Source organism: Dendrobates tinctorius, unplaced genomic scaffold (assembly GCF_039654945.1).
Source record: "Dendrobates tinctorius isolate UK_male_01 unplaced genomic scaffold, ASM3965494v1 ptg000029l, whole genome shotgun sequence".
NCBI lineage: Eukaryota > Metazoa > Chordata > Amphibia > Anura > Dendrobatidae > Dendrobates > Dendrobates tinctorius.
In genome coordinates, this window is record NW_027361697.1 from 11363314 (window position 1) to 11385000 (window position 21687).

The window sequence follows — 21687 nt, forward strand, 5'->3', positions numbered from 1 at the left end:
AATTCATATATAAAGGACCTATTAGTCCATCAAAAGGCTCATTTTAGTCAGAATTAAATGATCTTCATGGCAAATCATGGCACTATAGATATACCATTGAGCACAATGGCCATCAGTAGCCATAAAGACAGCACAATGTGAATTGCAAAGTTGGTCTGACAATCAAAAAACAAAATACTACGCCACATCGTCAACAACTAGGGTGCCAACCTCCGCGGTCAGGAAGGGACACATTAGGGTTCACTAGGGAGAGGTTCCCCCCTTCCTTTGATAATAATTACTTAATTAATAATTTTTTGTGTGTCTTGTATTTAGTCATTAATCAGTACCCATTATCACCCAGCATCTAGTTTTCTACTTTTTAGGATTATTTAATTAAAGGTTTATTTTTAAGGGGTCTTTTTTTCTTTCTTGGTTCTAAAAAAATTTTTTTGGTCCCTATATATATTTATTCAGAGGTTTCTCTGTACTAAAATGTTGCATTACCAGAAGGCCCTTGTTGCGGAATTATTTAAAAAATTCCCATCTGAAAACGTTGGTGGCAGAAGTCACAATTCGTTGAACAGGCAAGGAGTATAGGCGAGAGATACAAAACTCCAATCCAGCAGAGGCAGGGGAAAACTGGCAAAGTTCTTGGAGAATTTTCTCAGACTCTCCCATCGCAGTGGCCCTAAGGCGTAGGGGTTCTCTCACAAGGAGTGCAAAGTTTTGAAAGATGGTGAGGGAGTACCTTGCTGACCGTACCAACGTCCTCCAAGATTCCTCTGTGCCTTTTAATTATTGGCTCTCAAAGCTAGATACGTGGCATAAACTGGCTCTCTACGCCTTGGAGGTCCTGGCCTGTCCTGTTGCTAGTGTTTTTTGCCAGAGCGTGTCTTTAGTGCCGCTGGAGGAATTATAACTGATAAGCGCATACGTCAGTCAACTGAAAATGCTGACAGGCTGACTCTTATAAAAAAGAACAAGGGCTGGATTGTGCCAGATATCTGTACACCACCGCATGATAACAGTGAAACCTAACCTCAAATCCAGTGTCTTTTTTTGGGAGGTATATTCCCATGCATCTCTTCACACCCTCACATGGGTATATGCTTCCTGATTTTGGCTATATGCGGTTATCCTCCTCCTTCTCCTCAAGTAGTAAGGGGGCTGTATTACTCGGCAAAAAGAAATCTGACAGGTTGACAGGTGCCACGCCCCTATAAAAGTGTATCAAACACGCCCCTTTTATACAATTTGATATCAAATTGTTATAAAAGGGTTGTGTTTGATACACTTTTATATAAATTTCCTTTAATAAAGGAAACATTTTATTCGAATTGTAAATAAAAATGAGAGATGCTATTTTTATAAAAAAGATAATAGTGTTTATTGAACAACAATCAAATACATTTTTATAAAGCATTACATTTGACATTTACACTGTCATTTTATTTATTACACAGTGCTGCAGTTAATCAAATAAATACATATATATATATATTTATTTCTGATATATATTTCTGGGGTGTAATTACAGTGTCATTTTAGAGGTACATTCAATTACATTTTATTTATCACACAGCGCTGCAGTTAATCAAATTAATATATATATATACTATACAGGGCAATATAAAACCTGTGTGTATTTTCTGGGTGCTTGTACTTCGTGTGTCTTGGGACCTTTCCCGTAAGATTTCAGGAATGCAGAAAATCGAATACAGAGGACAGGATGTACCATTACAATGCAATAGGGTCTATGTATTTTAATTGAACAGACCAGAAAGGTCAAAGCTGTAAAGAGATACAGATGTAAAGATGACAAGATGACAAGTTGTTAAGGTATGGACTTACAATAGGGTCTATATATTTTAATTGAACAGACCAGAAAGGTCAAAGCTGAAAAGAGATACAGATGTAAAGATGACAAGATGATAAGTTGTTAAGGTATGGCTTACAATAGGGTCTATATATTTTAATTGAACAGACCAGAAAGGTCACTATTTACATACCTAACTCATCAAAAACAAAGATGGCACTGCATCCTGGTGGACACTTTCCCATGGCTAACTTCAATTAGTATTGATTCTTTGGATTTTATAATAATAAAGGAATCATACACTCATTGTAATATGTAGGCTTCATGGTTATGATAAGTCCTACATATTACACAGTGATAAGCAACGCTGCTTAAATATAAAAGAATGTTTGCATGGGTAACAGTTTGATTCAAGTAAATCTAGCTTTACAGATTTATATACTAAATTATCATTATGATTTAAGTCATCAGTAAAATGTTGCAAAATCTCACGGAATGAAAGGCCCCTTGCAAGTTTCTTTAGGATATACATGCAATAATGTCGGCACACAGTACTATAATTATTTTGAATTTGCCTGTCTTGATAGCAGAATAATTTGCTATTTCTCTTTAGGAAGATTATAAATTCATCCGGAAAAAGTACGCTGTCTGGCGAGAGTCCATAACTGTCAAAGAATATCGCATTTTTTTCATTGCAAAGTAAAATTAATATCCAATGTTTGCCGCTCTGATTGGAGCGATCTGTATTTACGATGTACGCCGCAGGCCTCTGAGTTACTCTATTTGACGGTAGCAAGTCACACGGATACACCCCATAAAATATGGACTCTGTATAGTGATCAGCTTTCAATAACGTAGTGAGCTGCAGGGAATCCATCATCAGTAGAAATCATACAATACTTCAAGGCGATTATTAATTTCTAGAATAGACAAATTCAAACCGTATGCCACCATATTTATCGTATGAGGTGTGGCTAGCGCAAATCAGACTTCAGAACGCAGGTTCCCAGTTTTAATGAGAGAGAAGTGACCTCCAGGTTCTTGGTCGGCTGATAAATCAAATGCAAAAAATGTATAGCCATCCATAAATTCTTCTCGGTCAATTGCCAGCGCTGGAATGGTTGGGAGGGTATCTGCTGACCATCCAAATATAAAGCCGCATGGTTTACATTATAATGATGAAAGTACAGTGGGTTTTTATTATACAAGCTGCTAAAGGCCTCATTATCTACAAAACCCAATATAATTACTCATGGGATGGACCCTAAAAAGAGGTTCTCTATGTTAGAAATGCGGGTTCTGCGGGTATGCTGTACACTTTCATACAGGCCCTATCAATAGCATAGTTTGCTGTATCAGATAGTAAAGCCTGAGAGTGACCAATCCTCACAGTGGGAGCCACCTGGACTCTCTTTACATAGAGACAAGCATTTATAATCTATACTTTGAGTGGGTCGGGCTCAGAAGACATTAAACAGAAAGTGTCTTTATTTCGCGTCAGCTGGATTTTAAGGTCAAGTCCATTCAATATAAGCTTTGGCTGATTAAAAATATCGCTAAAAATTGAGCCGAGCAAATCGACGGGCTTGGAGTGTGTGATTGCATGAGCCCGCTTGTTGAAGCCCACATTGGCACCATCCAGGCTTCGTACATCATGATGTCCAGCGGTATCTTTATAGAATAATCCTGATGTGAATTGGGAGGCTAAAGTCTGTGCACTGTAATTTAACAGCATTTCAATGTAGGCCCTATAGCTATATAGATTGTCTGATTGTGAGATGAGGCGATCAGCCAGGGTGATATCAACTTGATTAAAAAGAGTCGCTAAAGGGTAGTTAATGAGAGCTACACGGGCGTTGTCCGCGATGGCAGAATTATCTTGTTTTACGACCCGGCAACTTATGTAAAGTAGGGTATTATTTAAATCATAATAATATTCACCACTTCCCGATATGAAAAATTCCAGTGGTGCATTGTCCGCCAGAGCCGCAATAGGCTGAACTTCTATAAATATTGATTTCTCGACAGAAACCTGCGTAGGAGGTATTTGAAAAATATCCAGTTCTGATTTCATGCACTCCACCGAAGCGTCATGTATGAAGGCCATTTTATATATAATATATTTATTTGTATATTTTGCTAAAAGATGTCTTCAACACAGCGTCTTACTCTTTTCTGGCATTTGCGTCTTGCGGGAGTGATTTTATTCATGAGCATTGGTGGGGGCGAATAGCGAACACGCCTTTTTCTTTTTTCTGTTTATCAACATAAAAAATACCGGAGCCTTCCTGAGGAGGGGTGTTTAGCCTATTCATAGCGGATGCTGAGAAAGAGGCAATGGCATCCTTAGCAATATTTGAAACAGCGGTCTTTACATGGGGCTTTACTAATTAGAGTCCTTTTCTCAATAGAGGAACCACTTTTCTAAATAAGCCTCTAAATATTCCTGCAAGCCCAGCCCCATACATTTACTCATCACCGCGAAAACCCTCTAAACCGTGGCCTGTCTGAGCAATAAAGTAGTAGCGGGCATAAATGGTCGGATCTCCGTAAACATGTTGCAACACCATTTTGACGTGTCAATCACAACGCGGCCTGAAATGTAATCGCAAAATAGTTTTTCCGTACTTGAATTTAACAGGCGTACCCTGATCAGTCAAGATAGAGATGCTTACAGAATCAAAGTGCTGTTTGCATAGAGGCACATAATCAGGTCTTGTGTATTGAAGTGTGATGATCTCCCCACTTTTACCGGTCACCTGCGCAGTTCTCAGAAGCTGGACATAAGAATCACCTACTAGCTGATGGTTAATAATGTCCGAGTAAACAAATAAGGTATAAAACCCGTTCATGATATCTGCGTAGTTCTTCTCTTTGGCTCTAATCACACTATTATCATAGGCCTCAATATAAGGTGGTAGAACTAAAATATGAGCCAAGTTTGGGCCTGGAGCAAAATGTATCGTGGGTGAATCCAATAGAGTAACACTTCTCTTCACTTCATCGTAACGAAGTTTAAACCCTTCGGAGGCGATCTTCAAGTTGTCGATACGCTCATTAATGGCCCTTATAAGTTCCGAAATATTTAAATAATAGCCTGCTTTACCGAAAAAATTTCTTAGAACATCCCCTCGTTTTCCAAGAAAAAACGTGCCTTCGCTATTTTCGAAAGTAAACCAGGTGTGGGGATACTGAAATTCTGTGAGGGCAACTTCATATGGGCCTACAAGATGTACAGGTTTTGCCAGTTTAGTGGTAAAAGTCAAAATCGTGTTGTCTGGGAATAGCTTACTTGACGCATTACACGCTAGGGTAATATAAAATGATCCAGAATCCATGATTAGAGGTCCGTCAGCTGGTTTTCTTTAATCCAAGTGTTAAGTTTTTCTGGATACCCTTTCCATTTAACGAGATACAAGGTGGACCCTCTGACGCGCTTTTTTCTTAATACTTTTTCTATTTTGTAGATGCGATTCTCATCCGATGTGACTTTTTGTAGTTCCTCCTTATAAAATGACCCAATCACAGGTTCTCCGTACAAATCCACGATTTTGTAGAGAGGAAATGGGAATTTTTTGTTAATTTCGGTTATGATAAATATTTAATCGGTATATGATTGTTCATATGCTTTCAGAAATTAACGTTTATATTGGACCAAACGTACATTGTCGCCAATGTTAAAAGAAGGCTTAATACGCTTATTTTTCATGCTAGAGCCATAAATATTTTTCCATATTTGTAGTGAATTTTTGCTTGTAACATCAATTGTCTACATCGAATGGTAGAATGATAGGTTCGATTGTAGCTATCAACCAAATGGTAAAATATCAATATACCTATTTGTGTTATTTTTCGTAAAATACCGCCACATTCGAGTTTTTAATGTGCGATTAAACCGCTCCACAATAGAGGCCTTAACTGCATTGTTCATAAGATAATGCAGAATATCATACGTTTTACAAAGACACTTTATCGGCGAATTAATAAATTCTTTGCCCCGATCCGTCTATAATTTCTTCGGTATGCGCTTATCATTTTGAAAAATCAGTTCGAATGAACTGGCTCCAGCGGCTCCAGTCTTGTTTGATAAGGCTACGCACCACGCAAATTTTTATAGGCAATCAATCACAGCAAGGATATATTTAACATTATCATTTTCCTTTGAATAGTCAATTAAACTCACTAAATCTCCTTGCCACAATGCATCCATGTTTGAGACCATGATCTTATTTGTCAGAAATCTTTTTCTCACGGGTTTGTGCAGCAAATAGCTATCCTGGTTATTTAACCAATCACGCACAATTGTTTTTTTAATTCCGTAATCTCTAGTTTCTCTATATAATTTATCAATGCCGCCGTATGATCCTGATGCTTTAGGCGTAAAATATTGTTTCTCTAATATTTTTTCACCGTGTCTAGAAGACATGTTCTCATGAACAAATGCCATCTTTATCAGAAATTCAAAATGTATAAAATGAAATTAAATGTGGAATGTAATACAAATATATCATGTTTGATATCAGTATGAGTATATCATGATTGCTTGGGTCAGCATGATGGGCTGTAACTGGGAGGCTCTTGTGGGTGTTAACTGGAGGTGTAGACTTTCTGCTTGTTGCTTGAGACCTTTTGGTGAGGCGGAACTGGGATGTGAATGTAGGTGGAGTGATCCAGTTGTCTGGCTTTAAAGCAGGCCTTTAGGTGATGTCCTTACACATTCAGCATTAGAGACAATTTTCCTTTTATACTGGGCAGCAACTTCTACTCTTTAAAATAGTAAGTATTAACACATTATTTAATTAATATTATTGTCAATTGTTGTATAGTAATATTATATAGGATATACACTCACTGGCCACTTTATTAGGTACACCTGTCCAACTGTGTGTTAAGACTTAATTTCTAATCAGCCAATCACATGGCGGCAACTCAGTGCATTTAGGCATGTAGACATGGTCAAGACAATCTCCTGCAGTTCAAACCGAGCATCAGTATGGGGAAGAAAGGTGATTTGAGTGCCTTTGAACGTGGCATGATTGTTGGTGCCAGAAGGGCTGGTCTGAGAATTTCAGAAACTGCTGATCTACTGGGATTTTCACGCACAACCATCTCTAGGGTTTACAGAGAATGGTCCGAAAAAGAAAAAAAATCCAGTGAGCGGCAGTTCTGTGGCCGGAAATGCCATGTTGATGCCAGAGGTCAGAGGAGAATGGGCAGACTGGTTCGAGCTGATAGAAAGGCAACAGTGACTCAAATTGCCACCCGTTACAACCAAGGTAGGCAGAAGAGCATTTCTGAATGCACAGTGCGTCGAACTTTGAGGCAGATGGGCTACAGCAGCAGAAGACCACACTGGGTACCACTCCTCTCAGCTAAGAACAGGAAACTGAGGCTACAATTTGCACAAGCTCATCGAAATTGGACAGTAGAAGATTGGAAAAACGTTGCCTGGTCTGATGAGTCTCGATTTCTGCTGCGACATTCGGATGGTAGGGTCAGAATTTGGCGTAAACAACATGAAAGCATGGATCCATCCTGCCTTGTATCAACGGTTCAGGCTGGTGGTGGTGGTGTCATGGTGTGGGGAATTTTTTCTGGGCACTCTTTGGGCCCCTTGGTACAAATTGAGCATCGTTGCAACGCCACAGCCTACCTGAGTATTGTTGCTGACCATGTCCATCCCTTTATGACCACAATGTACCCAACATCTGATGGCTACTTTCAGCAGGATAATGCGCCATGTCATAAAGCTCGAATCATCTCAGATTGGTTTCTTGAACATGACAATGAGTTTACTGTACTCAAATGGCCTCCTCAGTCACCAGATCTCAATCCAATAGAGCATCTTTGGGATGTGGTGGAACGGGAGATTCGCATCAGGGATGTGCAGCCGACAAATCTGCGCCAACTGTGTGATGCCATCATGTCAATATGGTCCAAAATCTCTGAGGAATGCTTCCAGCACCTTGTTGAATCTCTGCCACGAAGAATTGAGGCAGTTCTGAAGGCAAAAGGGGGTCCAACCCCTTACTAGCATGGTGTACCTAATAAAGTGGCCAGTGAGTGTAATTGTATTTTCCTTAGAATAGATTTACTCATTTAGAAGAAATTTAGATATTTAATACAATATTTATTTGAAGTATAATTATTTAATTGATGTTCGCGTATAATTTTATTTGCCTTTTATCATATAGTATATAAAATGTATTTCTTTGGCATAGACTTAGATTATAATTTTATATTATAGTACTTTCCACTGCATAGTTATAGTTAATAATTTTAAAAGTATAATAGTATTCACACTTTTAATCATTTTACTGATGCCTACGATTTTGAACAACTCGAGCCTCTTCTTACGAGCACACAATACCAACAACTAGGTAGGTCTTATATTGAATATAATGAACGGAGTGTTAGACATTCTGATTAAAGTTTTGTTTTGTATATTAATCACATAATATTTCGTTCTTTTTAAGAAGAGTCTATAGAGAGCGCCTATCCTGAGATGTTTCGGACTTTGGATTTGGCTTCCATAAATGCGTGCCCTTTAGTGCCTTTTAACGCTGGTGGCGAAACAAGCCCTGCAATTTCACATTATCCTATCACTGGTAAGCTGTATATTTGTATAATAACTGCTTTAATCATATGTAGACGTGAAAATAAATACAATTTCTCATACAGATGCTGAAAGCGGCCGATAAGCAAGAAAACAGCCATGTTACTGAAGAGCCTGTAAATCTGGCGAATCCGCTGCGGAGGCGACAAACATATGAAAAAGGTAAGAACATATGGAAAAAGTAACATCTCTTTGAAAAAAGAGCCCGTATGTATGCAGGTATGAAATTTTCTCCTAATTTCTTATACAGGTAACCAACACTTGAAAGAATTCTATAATGTTGATGAGCCCGTGGTTTCTAACAGTCCTAAAAAGCCACGGAAACCACGAAACACATCGCTCAAGATTAGGGTTCCCAGGGTTTCTATCAGGCCTAGCGGGAAACCAAAAAATATGGCGCAGCTGATTTGAAAAGGTAATGTGAGCTTGAAAAACAATAGGCACTCAGTACCGTGAAGAAAAACATTTCTGGACTGTGTAATAGTTTTATTTTATTTACAGCTGATAAACGAGCTGCCAGAAAAAAGCTATATTCAAATGAAAATGCATCCATCCCACTGACGGTGAATAGTGAGACGACTATGAACCCAGAGCCGGCAGAAGACCAATACCCAGAACATTCTTGTAAGTATATACTGTATTTAGTTTTTCTGTAATAATGATAATAATCTTTGTTTATATAGAGCTTACATATTCTGCAGAGATTAATAATTCAGATATTCGTATACAACCAGTCATAAGTAACAGTTATCAAAACAATAATTAAAGCAAAATTAATGATGCCCCTGCTCATAAGGGGTACAACCTAAAATACTATCTTTATACAAACACTTATATGTGTTTCTTGACTATCTGGTACATGTAACATTTCCATTGTTACTCAAGCTTCATGGATAACTGACACTTGTAACTTTTTTCTTTTAGATACAAAGAATATGCTAACAAAAGATGCACAGCCATTGCTGCAACCTCAAGTACTGCAGGAGTGTACTCACGGACCAACGCAGTACCCCCCACAAAGAGCTAATCCCCGGCTGTGAGATCAACTCCGCTTTCACCAATCATTGTTCTGTCGGATGAAGACAGTCCTGTGAAAACCAAGCAACCTAGGAAGGTGGGACCGAAGTCTTCAGCCCGAAAATATAACGGCGACGCAGCTGCTCCCAATATTACACATTCAAACATTTCCATGGACGGTGTGCCACAAGCTGAACGTGAAGCCATCAACAGAGAAATTGATCAGCTTGCTGAGGGTAAGAAGGCAACTAATCTGGACAATATACGTGTGTCATACTATACACCCTGCAGATATTGCTTTTACAGGATCGTCTAATGATTTTGCAATTGTAAATCCTTTAAAGAGACGAACAGTATCAACCCAGACCCAGAGGGCAAGTAAAAAACAAAAAGTGCACAATACCCCAATTACCCCTGGATGGCCTGAAGAACACTATAAGGTGTTTCATGATATGGGACCTCAGTACCTAAATTACAAAAACTTATGTTCAACTAAAATATTTCTGTGACACTTATGAAAGGTTACAAACTGCGGCCCCAACACCTGACATTGTTGATGAGCTATATGCGTTCAAAAGAGACTGTGCAGACGCACCATTAGTCATTGTGAAATCAAATAAAAATAATTCAATGTGACTAGGCTTGGTTGGTTATGGTCTGCAGAAGTTGTCTAAAATATCTCCACAAAGGGGTTATAGATCGAGAACAATTAAACGTGCTCGAAGGCTGTTGGTTAGTGCAAGGCGTTCACTAGCAGCTAGAAGCCTGCGAGAGCCAACTCACAGACCGATAACTACACAAAACCCTCAGCTGTTGATACATGCACAGAGTCCCTCATTTCACAGCCATGATCCCCCTAGGGATGTTAGCACCAAGGTGTCTCCAATTGCTCAAAGCTTTAACAATTACAGCACAAACCTGTGCTTTGCAGCTAGCGTGTGCGCCCTGATCACCGACACTGATGTTGGTGATACAGTTTTACTGAATCATGCTAAAGCCATACATGCGGTCCTGGCTATCCCTGAGGACCAACTTATAAGTTTTAGTGATATTGAAGCTTTTGAGAAACATCTGGGTATCAACATTAAAGTATTATACTACAGTCAGGGCGACAGGCGATATTTTCAAACAGGTAATACCCCTAGTGCTAGAACTATTTTCATATTGCATCATGTTAATCACTACTACACTACTACGGTATCAAAAATATAAAGGGTTTTATCGGCACGGATTACTTTTGTGAAAGATGCAATTCGTTGTTTCATCACAAATTTAATCATTCATGTCAATATTTTTGCAAGGCTTGTCAAAGAGAGAGTTGTGTGGAGAGTACCGACACGAATCAGCCACCTCGCTGTCCAATTTGTCGTGTGTTTTGTCGGTCAAGTGAGTGCTTAGCTCACCACACTCATTTATCTGCAGATAATCCAACATTCTGCAGACTTAAAATATTTTGTGATAAATGTCATCATTTTGTACCCAGAGAAAGTGATTCCAAACATAAATGTAAAGGATTGCGTTGTCCTGTCTGTCACAGACGTTTAAATAAATTTGATGAGCACCTTTGTTACATGCGCCGGTATGTACCAAAGGAGGCAACAAATCAATATATATTTTATGACTTTGAATGCATGCAGGAAACAGGTACTCACATCCCAAATTATATTTATGCTACAACTCTGTATGGTAGCCCCTCCAGGGAGTTTGAAGGTAAATCAGCAACTCATGATTTTGTGCAATTCTTTACATTCGGTAAATTTTCTGGATATACGTTTATAGCCCACAATGCTGGAAGATACAACGCATACTTTATTGTTAAGGAACTGATTTCTGAAAAACTCTGTGTGAAATTGATATCCCGAGGTGGCCGTCTCTTGTGTGTAACGCTGCCTGATTTGGAACTGAGGTTTATTGACTCCCTAAATTTTATAGCGATGAAACTTAGTAAGATGCCGCAGGCTATGGGATTCTCAGGTTCAAAAGGACATTTCCCCCACTTTTTGAACACCGAAGAAAATCAAAACTATATGGGTCCCCTACCAGCTGTAAAATATTATGGGGTAGAGTACATGTCACCTAGTGAGAAAGGGGAATTCATGGAGTGGTATGAGACGCAGGAAAATACAACTTTTGACTTTAAGTCTGAACTAAAGTCTTACTGCAAACAAGATGTTGAGATTCTGAGACAATCATGTGAATTTTACAGGGAGCGTGTCATGGAAATGACGCAGAAAAATGTTAAAATATACTGTAAGCAAGAAAAGAAGAAACTTGAAGTGTCCAGATGTGTTGATCCTTTTTAACTCGTAACCCTTGCATCTGTATGTATGTCAGTGTACAGGTTTAAATTTCTTCCAAAAAAGACCATTGCCATTTTACCGGGTGATAATTATCACAAGACAAAAAACCGCTTTTCATCACCCGCTATACAGTGGCTCATGTATGTATCCCACACAGAGAACATAGTAATCCAACATGCTTTAAGAGGGGGTGAAAAACGAGTTGGGAAATATTTTTTAGACGGTTATGCCTATGTTAACGACAGACATATTGCATTCGAATATCATGGGTGCCTAATCTGCTATATTGAATACGATGCAAATAAGGTCACAAGATGGCCATAGAGAAAGGCTATAGGATAGCCCACATCTATGAAATTTGTGATTTTCCTAAAACCAGTGATCGCCTGTTTTCTCAGTACATTAAATTACATCTTAGGGATAAGCAGGAGGCCTCAGGTTATCCCAGCTGGTGCTCTGATGACAGTAAGAAACAACAGTACATTGATTCCTTTCTTGACAAAGAAGGGGTGCAATTACACTCTGAAAATATAGGAGAGAACCCTGCTAAGAGACAGATCTCCAAACTTTTCTTAAATTCTTTATGGGGGAAAGTTTGCCCAGAAATCTAATTTACCATGTACCAGCATTATTAGCGATCCTGATGGACTGTTTCAACATTTTTTTTACCGTATTACGACGTTTCGATGTTGCATTTTATTGATGATGAAACCGCAACAATTGATTGGAAATATACAGAAGGACACCACACCATCAACAAGAACACAAACATTTTTATAGCCTGTTTTACAACAGCGTATGCTAGACTAGAGCTTTACTCTCTGCTGGACCGGCTGCAGGAAAGGTGTCTTTATCACAATACTGATTCTGTTATCTTTGTGCAGAGAGAAGGTGAGTGGAGTCCTCCTTTAGGTGATTACCTGGGGGAATTGACCAATGAGATACCTGATGACACTTACATCACTGAGTTTGTATCTGCTGGCCCAAAGACCTACGGATACAAACTCAACACCGGTAAAACTGTCTTAAAAGTGAAGGGGATAACATTAAATGTTGGTAATGCTCAATCTATTAATTTCAGCAGTTTAAAAGATCTTGTTCTGGACTACCCGCGTAATTCTGATTCTGAAACGCAGAAACTTATTGTCGTCGAGCTGCTCGGCATTGTGAAAAATAAAAAGTTCTGATCCATTGAAACGAGGCCATTAAGAAAAACCCAAAAGTGTGTTTACACAAAGCGCAGACTATTAGAAGATTTTACCACCGTACCATTTGGATATTAATTGCGACTCGTGATGGACCCACGTCTGCAACATCCATTCTCGTGTATTCTAGCAGGCCCGTCTAATTCTGGAAAAAGTTACTTTGTAAAACAATTGTTACATAATACTGACACTCATTTTTCTCATAAACCTGATAATATTGTTTGGTTTTATTCCTGCTGGCAGAAACTATATGATGAAATCTCTCTTTTCCCTTCATCATATTTGTGGAGGGTCTGCCACATACATTCGTAGATGATGAATTATTCCCTCCTGAAAAGGTAAATTTGACTATTGTTGACGATCTCATGGAGAGTGCTGGTGATAACTGCGAAATAGAAAAAGCCTTTACCAAGTATGTCCACCACAGAAATCTCAGCATTTTCTATCTTGTACAAAACATATTTTGTCAAGGAAAGAAAAGCCGCACGATAAATTTAAACACAAAGTACATGGTCCTTTTTAATAACCCTCGGGATAAATTGCAAATTGTAACACTAGCGCGACAAATGTATCCAGGGAAAACACGCTATTTCTTAGAAGCTTTTGAGGATGCCACACGGGTGCCTTATGGGTATTTGTTGCTAGACTTAAGAGCCGACACTCCTGAGGATCTTCGCTTGAGGACGGGCCTGTTTCCTCCAGCGATACCGGCTGTGTATGTTCAAAAGAAAAATACTTCTGAAAAGTGAATTTTAAAAAAATCAGACATTCTACACTGCGACCATAGTGTTGAAAAGATGTTGGAGAGAATACGGCGAAACTGGAAGCTCTTAAAAACACTGGTGAAGGCCCCGCCTTCTATCAGAAAATCTATTTTGTGCAATGCGAGTCATGATTTAATTACAGTTATAGGGGAGATTGCATTAAACATCTTAGGCTGGTTTCACACTTGCGTCTTTTTGCGCTGTATTTTAGCGCTAAAAAACGCATGCGTTTTTTCCCTATATTTTGCATGAGATGCGCTTATGTGCACATACCCATGAGTTTGTATGCGTTTTTATACGCATGCGGTTTTTTGTAGTGTGCGCTCGGGCGCACAAAATGCATCCTGTTGCATTTTTTGGGCGTCCGACTAGCCTCAAAAAAACGTATGCGCGCAATGCGTTTTTTTACAGCAAGACGCCCATTGTAAGTCTATGGGTGCGCATACGTGCGCATTGGCATGCGCATGTATGCATTTTTTTGCGCATGCGTTTTTTTGTTGACCATTGGTTAGACAATGGAAATTAGGGGTTAGGGTTAGAGTTAGGGTTAGTTAGGGGGTTTAGGGTTAGGGTTAGGGTTTGGGTTAGGGTTAGTAGGGTTTGGTTAAGGGTTAGGGTTAGTTAGGGTTTAGTGTTAGGGTTATGGTTTGGAATAGGGTTAGTAGGGTTTGGTTAAGGGTTAGGGGTTAGGGTTAGTTAGGATTTAGGGTTAGGGTTAGAGTTAGGGTTAGTAGGGTTTGGTTAAGGGTTAGGGGTTAGGGTTAGTTAGGGTTTAGGGTTAAGGTTAGGGTTAGGAGTTAGGGTTAGTAGAGGCAGGGTTTAGGGTTAGTGTTAATCCTAACCCTAATAATTGTTATCTTGATTTTTTTGGTGAGGACAAACAATGTTGGAAAAAACGCAAACTCACTAAAAACGCACTAAAAACACATACAAACGCATAAAAACGCTGCGTTTTTTCCTGCATGCGCATAAAAATGCTTGAAAAAAACGCAGCATTTGTATGCGCTTGTATGCATTTTTTCCATGCTTTTTTTGCGCAAAAAACACGCAGCAAAAAAATGCAAGTGTGAAAGTAGCCTAAAAAGGTCGAATCCCTCTGAAAGAGTGACAAAAAAATACTAAAAAAGGGGCAAAAAGCTATAAAAACCATGAGTAATAAATCTCACAGCATAAAGAAAAACAAGCAGCTACTAAAGCAGACAGGTGGCTTTATAGGTCTTCTTTAAGGCTTTGCAATCCCAATAATAACAAGCCTGCTTACTGGCAAATAATGGAACATACCGATAAAATGTATCTTGTTCTCAAGCAGGAGCTAATCAAACTTCGGCCCCCTATTACAGACATTCGCCAAAACATTATCCAACGTCTTGATGGTGAAATTAGTGAGATTTTACAGTGTTGTGACATGCTGGATGACGTGAAAATTAAAAAATATAGTGATGTACTGCAGAGATACTTGGTTCATGCTAAACAAGATGCTAAGGAACTATCAACTTTAAAGATCATTAACACTCCAGAATCTGATCACCAACAATTGTCAAATTCACCCGTTGATAAAAGTCCCGCTGTCAATGAAATTGTAAGTCATGGAAATCCACGATATAAAAAGAATGCAGAACTTCTACTAAACAAGATGTTGCAAAACACAAATATTACATTGTGGAATGATAAAAGCAAGTTTATTTTCAAAGTGAGACTAGGGACTATTTTTTGTACAGTGGCGGAGGAATACAGTGCGGAAGGATACCTACCTCCTGTCATTGGATTCCTTGAGCCCCGTAGAGAGTGGTCACATCAGCTGATACTGCTGTTCTCCACGGGAAATCGGCATGGGACACTCACTCGTGGATTTCTGTGGATCAGGGAGTATATGGTTTGTTTGTTATTTTCATATTTTTTCATAGATGACACTTGCTTCGGGGAACAATGTGACAAGTATTGGTGAGTATGTACTCTATGTTATATGTACTGTATGTCTATATGTATGTATTGTATGTAGTATGTATTGTATGCATGTATGTATGTTGTATGTAGTATGTATGTTGTATGTATGTTGTATGTCTGTGGCATGTTGCATGTATGTAGTAAGTATGTAGTATGCATGTATGTATGTTGTATGAAAGTAGTATATACACTCACTGGCCACTTTATTAGGTACACCTGTCCAACTGTGTGTTAAGACTTAATTTCTAATCAGCCAATCACATGGCGGCAACTCAGTGCATTTAGGCATGTAGACATGGTCAAGACAATCTCCTGCAGTTCAAACCGAGCATCAGTATGGGGAAGAAAGGTGATTTGAGTGCCTTTGAACGTGGCATGATTGTTGGTGCCAGAAGGGCTGGTCTGAGTATTTCAGAAACTGCTGATCTACTGGGATTTTCACGCACAACCATCTCTAGGGTTTACAGAGAATGGTCCGAAAAAGAAAAAAAATCCAGTGAGCGGCAGTTCTGTGGCCGGAAATGCCTTGTTGATGCCAGAGGTCAGAGGAGAATGGGCAGACTGGTTCGAGCTGATAGAAAGGCAACAGTGACTCAAATTGCCACCCGTTACAACCAAGGTAGGCAGAAGAGCATCTCTGAACGCACAGTGCGTCGAACTTTGAGGCAGATGGGCTACAGCAGCAGAAGACCACACCGGGTACCACTCCTCTCAGCTAAGAACAGGAAACTGAGGCTACAATTTGCACAAGCTCATCGAAATTGGACAGTAGAAGATTGGAAAAACGTTGCCTGGTCTGATGAGTCTCGATTTCTGCTGCGACATTCGGATGGTAGGGTCAGAATTTGGCGTAAACAACATGAAAGCATGGATCCATCCTGCCTTGTATCAACGGTTCAGGCTGGTGGTGGTGGTGTCATGGTGTGGGGAATTTTTTCTTGGCACTCTTTGGGCCCCTTGGTACCAATTGAGCATCGTTGCAACGCCACAGCCTACCTGAGTATTGTTGCTGACCATGTCCATCCCTTTATGACCACAATGTACCCAACATCTGATGGCTACTTTCAGCAGGATAATGCGCCATGTCATAAAGCTCGAATCATCTCAGATTGGTTTCTTGAACATGACAATGAGTTCACTGTACTCAAATGGCCTCCTCAGTCACCAGATCTCAATCCAATAGAGCATCTTTGGGATGTGGTGGAACGGGAGATTCGCATCAGGGATGTGCAGCCGACAAATCTGCGCCAACTGTGTGATGCCATCATGTCAATATGGTCCAAAATCTCTGAGGAATGCTTCCAGCACCTTGTTGAATCTCTGCCACGAAGAATTGAGGCAGTTCTGAAGGCAAAAGGGGGTCCAACCCGTTACTAGCATGGTGTACCTAATAAAGTGGCCAGTGAGTGTATGTAGTATGTATGTATGTATCTTGTATGAATGTAGTATATATGTAGCATTTACAGTCATATGTAAAAGTTTGGGCACCCCTATTAATGTTAACCTTTTTTCTTTATAACAATTTTGGTTTTTGCAACAGCTATTTCAGTTTCATATATCTAATAACTGATGGACTCAGTTATATTTCTGGATTCAAATGAGGTTTATTGTACTAACAGAAAATGTGCAATCTGCATTTAAACAAAATTTGACCGGTGCAAAAGTATGGGCACCCTTATCATTTTCTTGATTTGAACACTCCTAACTACTTTTTACTGACTTCCTGAAGCACTAAATTGGTTTTGTAACCTCATTGAGCTTTGAACTTCATAGCCAGGTGTATCAAATCATGAGAAAAGGTATTTCAAGTGGCCACTTGCAAGTAGTTCTCCTATTTGATTCTCCTATGAAGAGTCGCATCATGGGCTCCTCAAAACAACTCTCAAATGATCTGAAAACAACATAGCTTTTCAGGGGAAGGATACAAAAAGTTGTCTCAGAGATTTAACCTGTCAGTTTCCACTGTGAGGAACATATTAAGGAAATGGAAGAACACAGGTACAGTTCTTGTTAAGCCCAGAAGTGGCAGGCCAAGAAAAATATCAGAAAGACAGAGAAGAAGAATGGTGGGAACAGTCAAGGACAATCCACAGACCACCTCCAAAGACCTGCAGCATCATCTTGCTGCAGATGGTGTCACTGTGCATCGGTCAACAATACAGCGCACTTTGCACAAGGAGAAGCTGTATGGGAGAGTGATGCGAAAGAAGCCGTTTCTGCAAGCACGCCACAAACAGAGTCGCCTGAGGTATGCAAAAGCACATTTGGACAAGCCAGTTACATTTTGGAAGAAGGTCCTGTGGACTGATGAAACAAAGATTGAGTTGTTTGGTCATACAAAAAGGCGTTATGCATGCGCTGTATTGTTGACCGATGCACAGTGACACCATCTGCAGCAAGATGATGCTGCCGGTCTTTGGAGGTGGTCTGTGGATTGTCCTTGACTGTTCTCACCATTCTTCTTCTCTGCCTTTCTGATATTTTTCTTGGCCTGCCACTTCTGGGCTTAACAAGAACTGTACCTGTGTTCTTCCATTTCCTTACTATGTTCCTCACAGTGGAAACTGACAGGTTAAATCTCTGAGACAACTTTTTGCATCCTTCCCCTGAAAAGCTATGTTGAATAATCTTTGTTTTCCGATCATTTGAGAGTTGTTTTGAGGAGCCCATGATGCCACTCTTCATAGGAGAATCAAATAGGAGAACTACTTGCAAGTGGCCACCTTAAATACCTTTTCTCATGATTTGATACACCTGGCTATGAAGTTCAAAGCTCAATGAGGCTACAAAACCAATTTAGTGCTTCAGGAAGTCAGTAAAAAATAGTTGGGAGTGTTCAAATCAAGAAAATGATAAGGGTGCCCATACTTTTGCACCGGTCAAATTTTGTTTAAATGCAGATTGCACATTTTCTGTTAGTACAATAAACCTCATTTGAATCCAGAAATATAACTGAGTCCATCAGTTATTAGATATATGAAACTGAAATAGCTGTTGCAAAAACCAAAATTGTTATAAAGAAAAAAGGTTAACATTAATAGGGGTGCCCAAACTTTTACATATGACTGTATGTAGTATGTATGTAGTATGTAGCATGTATGTATGTTGTATGAATGTAGTATATATGTATGTAGTATGTATGTATGTTGTATGAATGTAGTATATATGTAGTATTAATGGAGTATGTATGTTGTATGTCTGTAGCATGTCGTATGTATGTTGTATGTATGTAGTAAGTATGTAGTATGTATGTATGTATGTTGTATGAATGTAGTATGTATGTATGTATGTTGTATGAATGTATTATATATGTAGTATGTATGTAGTATGTTGTATGAATGTAGTATATATGTAGTATGTATGTTGTATGTCTGTAGCATGTTGTATGTATGTTGTATGTCTGTAGTAAGTATGTAGTATGTATGTATGAATGAATGTAGTATATATGTAGTATGAATGTAGTATGTATGTATGTTGTATGTCTGTAGCATGTTGTATGTATATTGTAAGTATGTATGTAGTAAGTATGTAGTATGTATGTTGTATGAATGTAGTATATATGTAGTATGTATGTAGTATGTATGTATGTTGTATGAATACAGTATATATGTATGTATTATGTATGTAGTATGAATGTAGTATGTATGTAGTATGTATGTATGTTGCATGAATGTAGTATATATGTATGTAGTATGTATGTATGTTGTATGAATGTAGTATGTATGTTGTATGTCTGTAGCATCTTGTATGTATGTTGTAAGTATGTAGTATGTATGTATGTATGTTGTATGAATGTAGTATATATGTAGTATGTATGTAGTATGTATATATATATATATATATATATATATATATATATATATATATATATATATATATATATTACATTCAACACATTAGCCGGATGATGGGACTACTACTGTCCCATCATTGGCTAATGTGTCAATCACTGTCATTGTAGCAGGCATCGCCCGATGGGACTTGTAGTCCCATCGGACGATGCCTGCACACACACAAGACCCCCAGCAGGCCCGCACAGACCCCCGGCAGCCGGCACAGGCACCCGGCAGTCCCGTACAAACCCCCGCCAGCCGGCACAAGCCCCCGGCAGGCCCGTACAGACCCCCGCCAGCCAGCACAAGCCCCCGGCAGGCCTGTACAGACCCCTGCCAGCCGACACAAGCCCCCAGCAGGCCCGTACAGACCCCCCGCAGCCGGCACAAGCCCCCGGCAGGCCCGTACAGACCCCCGAGAGGCCCGCACAGACCCCGCCCGCACACACAGACACGCACATTGTCCGCCCACGCACCGCCCACACTCTTCCCCCCTCCCGAACTGGATGTGGAAGTAAAGAAAGGGTTTTTTTTCATTCTGATATTTCTATCCCATTGACTTGAATGGGACTTCCGGTACCGGAATCGATACTTTTTTTGTATCAGGCCGATCCAATCCGATCCGATATTTCTCTATATCGGATGGTATCGCTCAACACTAGCTGGAATACATTTATGCACGCTATGGCCGAGTTAAATATGCCATCCACAGTTGTGGGTAATTCCACTACTAGAGCACATTTAGATAAATTAAAAATGCCCATGAATGAAACTGATGGCGTGTATAATCCTCGAACCCTATCCACCCCCAGTCGGGCGATCCGTCCATTACACTTCTCACCATTAGGTATCACACAAGGTCCACTGATGTCTAAAAAAAGTATTGTTCTGTTACTACAATCCATGTGGCTCACTATGTAACATCGGTTATGTTATTGTAATGCATTAAATTATTATGTAAGAAATATGATGTATATATTTATAATATTAAATATACAAATTGTTATATATGAATGTAATGCTTTTTGTAACACTTTATACTGTTCTGTATTATATATATATACTAGCTGAAGAGCCCGGCGTTGCCCGGGCATAGTAACTAACTGTGGTTAGTTATAGCAAATTATAGTTATCCTCCATCCCATAGTCCCGTGCCCATATACCCATCATACATATCCACGATCCCATAGGCCCGTGCCCATATACTGTTAAATATTAATAATCCGTTAATTTCTTATCACACTCAGTTCTGTACATTGCTTTAGCTTACACGACATAGGCTATTTTTAAGCTTGGCTCATGGTACAGGACAACTCCATATATACTAGGATCACGTCCTTCAAGAGACGTATAAAATTCATGGCTAACTGTAGAGGTCGCTGGATCCTTCCCTCACCATCATGAGACACAGACGCAAAATGCCATTTCTGCACGGACATAGCTGAACAGCTGGTATGTTACTTTACTACAAAGAAGCCTAAGAGAGACAGAGGCCATTTGCCATGTGGAACTCAGAGAAAGAAGGTGACAAGCTTTTGCAATGAACTAATGGACAATCTCTCTTTCACCTATTTTTATGTTTTTCTGTAATAATCTTTTCTTTGATGGAAGAATCCAAATAAACCACTATATTTTTATCTGGTAGCTAGTCCTGAGTATTTACAAGGATAAGCATTATTTTACATTGGAGAGCCAGCCAGATCTGAATTCTTGTACTTTTTTTGCGGATTTCCCTCAACGTGCCCAAAAGGGGATTGGACTTTGCTAACGTCAGTCATATGTGCAAGTTATCAGGAACTCCACTATTCACAAGAATCAGACAGAATCTAGAAGTGACGACTAAGAATTGCCAGATGGATTGAGAAGTACTACAAGTCCCAAAGTGCCAGATGTGCTGAAGCCAGACGTGTGAAGACAAGAGCCCAGCGTTGTCCTTCAAAGGAACAAGTTGAGACATTTCAAGGTAAGAGAAATGGATGTCATTAATTCTCTTGCTAAGCAGAGTAAATTGAAATTTAAGTCTGTAGACAAGTCTAATCCAGAAATATTATGGCTTAGATTATATGCAGAGTGCGAAATGGCGAATCAGAAGTTAGATTGTAAGTTTTACAATAGAGAAAGAGAGAGATTAAAAAATATTCTACAGATGGTAGATATATTTCATAGATCTGTGTCAGAGAAATCTAAAAATGATTGTTGTGATGTTCTCG